General features: G+C 36.3%; 1 non-coding gene across 1 annotated transcript; it reads left to right on the top strand.

Annotated features, from left to right (window-relative positions):
- Positions 1 to 2,044: 2,044 nt before the first annotated feature.
- On the top strand, positions 2,045 to 2,152 carry LOC148565638 (small nucleolar RNA R71). Its single transcript, XR_015885335.1, has one exon. It is a non-coding gene; the product is annotated as a small nucleolar RNA R71 (small nucleolar RNA).
- Positions 2,153 to 4,599: the final 2,447 nt, after the last annotated feature.

Consider the following 4,599-nt stretch of genomic DNA (forward strand, 5'->3'; position numbering starts at 1 on the left):
CATCCCTGCACCCATTTGGCATGTAAAAATGCCCTTGCACACAACTCTGGGCGTTCAGCGCCAGGTTGGTGGCCATTTTGGGCGTTCAACGCCCATTTGTATGCTATTTCTGGCATTGAACGCCAGAACCATGCCTGTTCTGGCGTTCAGCGCCCAGAAGCTGCCCATTTTGGGCGTTCAGCGCCAGAACCATGCTCTGTTCTGGCGCTGAAATCCAGACAGATGCTCCTCCAGGGTGTGATTTTTCTTCTGCTATTTTTTATTCCGTTTTTGATTTTTCTATTTTTTTCGTGACTCCACATGATCATTAACCTAATAAAACATGAAAATAAATGAAAATAAAAATTAGATAAAAATTGGGTTGGCTCCCAACAAGCGCTTCTTTAATGTCAATAGCTTGACAGTGGGCTCTCATGGAGCTTCACAGGTGTGCAGAGCTTTGTTGAGACTCCTCAACACCAAACTTAGAGTTTGATTGTGGGGGCTCTGGTTGACTCTGTAGTGAGAGAAGCTTTTCATGCTTCCTCTCCATGGTTGCAGAGAGAGATCCTTGAGTTTTAAACACAAGGTTGTCCTCATTCAATTGAAGGATCAATTCTCCTCTGTCCACATCAATCACAGCTCTTGCTGTGGCTAGGAAAGGTCTTCCTAGGATGATGGATTCATCCTCTTCCTTTCCAGTATCCAAGACTATGAAATCAGCAGGGATGTAAAGGCCTTCAACCTTTACTAACACGTCCTCTACCTGTCCATAAGCTTGTTTTCTTGAATTGTCTGCCATCTCTAATGAGATTTTAGCAGCTTGCACCCTATAGAGTCCCAGTTTCTCTATTACAGAGAGGGGCATGAGGTTTATCCCTAAACCCAGGTCACACAGAGCTTTAAATATCATGGTGCCTATGGTGCAAGGTATTAAGAACTTTCCAGGATCCTGTTTCTTCTGAAGCAATATCAGTTGATCCAGATCACTTAGTTCATTGGTGAACAAGGGAGGTTCACCTTCCCAAGTCTTATTGCCAAATAGTTTGGCATTCAGCTTCATGATTGCACCAAGGAACTTGGCAGCTTGCTCTTCAGTAACATCCTCATTCTCTTCAGAAGAGGAATACTCATCAGAGCTCATGAAGGGCATAAGGAGGTTTAATGGAATCTCTATGGTCTCTAGATGAGCCTCAGATTCCCTTGGTTCCTCAGAGGTAACCTCCTTATTGATCACTGGACATCCCAGGAGGTCTTCCTCCTTGGGATTCACGTCCTCCTCTCCCTCTTTGGGTTCGGCCATTTCGGTTATGTCAATGGCCTTGCACTCTCCTTTTGGATTTTCTTCTGTATTTCTTGGGAGAGTACTAGGAGGGATTTCAGTGATCCTTTTACTCAGCTGGCCCACTTGTACTTCCAAATTTCTAATGGAAGACCTTGTTTCATTCATGAAACTTATAGTGGCCTTAGACAAATCAGAGACTAAGTTTGCTAAATTAGAGGTATTTTGTTCAGAGTTCTCTGTCTGTTGCTGAGTTAATGATGGAAAAGGCTTGCTATTGCTAAACCTGTTTCTTCCACCATTATTAAAGCCTTGTTGAGGCTTTTGCTGATCCTTCCATGAGAAATTTGGATGATTTCTCCATGATGAGTTATAGGTGTTTCCATAAGGTTCACCTAAGTAATTTACCTCTGCTATTGCAGGGTTCTCAGGATCATAGGCTTCTTCTTCAGAAGATGCCTCTTGAATACTGTTGGATGCAGCTTGCATTCCATGCAGACTCTGAAAAATCATATTGACTTGCTGAGTCAATATTTTATTCTGAGCCAATATGGCATTCAGAGTATCAATTTCAAGAACTCCCTTCTTCATAGGCGTCCCATTGCCAACAGGATTCCTCTCAGAAGTGTACATGAACTGGTTATTAGCAACCATCTCAATGAGTTCTTGAGCTTCTGCAGGCGTTTTCTTTAGGTGAATGGATCCACCTACAGAGGTATCCAATGACATTTTAGCTAAGTCAGACAGACCATCATAGATTATGTTCAGGATGGTCCATTCTGAAAGCATGTCAGAAGGACACTTTTTGGTCAGTCCTTTGTATCTCTCCCAAGCTTCATAGATGGATTCACCTTCCTTCTGTCTGAAGGTTTGAACATCCACTCTAAGCTTACTCAGCTTTTGAGGAGGAAAGAACTTGGCTAAGAAAGCCTTGACCAGCTTATCCCAAGAGTTCAGGCTGTCTTTAGGTTGAGAATCCAACCATATTCTAGCTCTGTCTCTTACAGCAAAAGGGAAAAGCATGAGCCTGTAGACTTCAGGATCTACTCCATTAGTCTTAACAGTATCACAGATCTGCAAGAATTCAGTTAAGAACTGAAAGGGATCTTCAGATGGAAGTCCATAAAACTTGCAGTTTTGCTGCATCAGAGAAACTAGCTGAGGTTTCAGCTCAAAATTGTTTGCTCCAATGGTGGGGATGGAGATGCTTCTTCCATGTAAATTGGAATTAGGTGCAGTAAAGTCACCAAGCATTCTCCTTGCATTGTTGTTGGGTTCGGCTGCCATCTCCTTTACTTGTTCAAAATTTTCGATCAAGTTGTCTCTGGATTGTTGTAATTTAGCTTCTCTTAGTTTCCTCTTCAGAGTTCTTTCAGGTTCTGGATCAGCTTCAACAAGAATGCCTTTTTCCTTGTTCCTGCTCATAAGAAAGAGAAGAAAACAAGAAAAGAAGAGGAATCCTCTATGTCACAGTAAAGAGGTTCCTTATTGTTAGTAGAAGAAAAGAAGAAGAGAAAAATCTGAACTCAGAAAAAGAGAGAGGGTTCGGATTTTTGATGGGTGAGGGAGAGATGTTAGTAGATGAATAAATAAATAGAAGGAGATGAGAGTTAGTGATTTTTGAAAATAGTTTTTGAAAAAGGTTAGTGGTTTTTTTTTTTTGAAAATTCAAATAAAAAAAATAATTAGTTAATTAAAAAGAAATTTTGAAAAAGAGGGAAGATATTTTCGAAAATTAGAGAGAGAGAGAGAGTTAGTTAGGTAGTTTTGAAAAAGATAAGAAACAAACAAAAAGTTAGTTAGTTAGTTGAAACAAATTTTGAAAAGATAAGAAGTTAGGAAGTTAGAAAAGATATTTTGAAATCAAATTTTTGAAAAAGGTAAGATAAGAAGATATTTTTGAAAAGATATGATAGAAATTAGTTTTTGAAAAAGATTTGATTTTTAAAATCACAATTAATGACTTGATTCACAAGAAATCACAAGATATGATTCTAGAATTTAAAGTTTGCATCTTTCTTAACAAGCAAGTAACAAACTTGAAATTTTTGAATCAAAACATTAATTGATGATGTTATTTTCGAAAATCATGAAGTAAAAATAAGAAAAAGATTTTTGAAAAATATTTTTGGAATTTTCGAAAATAACTAAGAAATTTGAAAAAGATTTGATTTTTGAAAAAGATTTTGAAAAAGATAAGATTTTCAAATTGAAAATTTGATTTGACTCATAAGAAACAACTTGATTTTAAAAATTTTTGAAAAAGTCAACTCAAATTTTCGAATTTGATGAGAGAAAAAGGGGGATATATTTTTTTTATTTTTGAATTTTTAATGATGAGAGAGAAAAACATGAAAATTATGCAATGCATGAAATTTTTAGATCAAAACCATGAATGCATGCAAGAATGCTATAAATGTCAAGATGAACACCAAGAACATATTTTTGAAAAATTTTTAATGCAAAGAAAACATGCAAGACACCAAACTTAGAATTCTTTAATGCTTAGACACTAAGAATTCAAGAATACATATGAAAAACAAGAAAAGACACAAAACATGCAAATGCAAAGATCAAACAAGAAGACTTACCAAGAACAACTTGAAGATCATGAAGAACACTATGAATGCATGAAATTTTCGAAAAATGCAAGATGCACATGCAATTGACACCAAACTTATGATATGACTCAAGACTCAAACAAGAAACACAAAAATATTTTTGATTTTTATGATTTTATGATTTTTTTTTTTGTATTTTCTTTTAATTTTTCGAAAATCATTTTGAAAAAAAAATAAGGATTCCAAAATTTTTAATATGAATTCCAGGAATCTTATGCTCTAAAGCTCCAATCAAAGGGTCAGGCTTGGCTTAATAGCCAGCCAAGCTTTAGTATGTAACTCAGACATGACACGTCTAACATGTCCTACAGTCGTATTAGACATGGCTTTACAGCCAGCCCTGCTTCATGAAACACTAGAATTCATTCTTAAAAATTCTGAAGAAAAATAAATTTTTGAAAACATTTTTATTAAAAAAAAAATTTTTTTTTCAAAAACAAAGGAGAAATTTTTGAAAGATTTTTGAAAAATTTTTGAAAATAAAATAAAAACAAAATTACCTAATCTGAGCAACAAGATGAATAGTTAGTTGTCCAAACTCAAACAATCCCCGGCAACGGCGCCAAAAACTTGGTGCACGAAATTGTGATGTCTAGGCTCAATCAATCCCTGGTAACGTGAGCAGCAACTTGGTACGCGTAATCGTGATTACACTTTAATTATGTAAAATTCATTGCTCTTTCTTTCCCTGGTAATGGCACCAAAAACATGATGCCA

Source organism: Arachis ipaensis, chromosome B5 (assembly GCF_059453495.1).
Source record: "Arachis ipaensis isolate K30076 ecotype BB chromosome B5, ASM5945349v1, whole genome shotgun sequence".
NCBI lineage: Eukaryota > Viridiplantae > Streptophyta > Magnoliopsida > Fabales > Fabaceae > Arachis > Arachis ipaensis.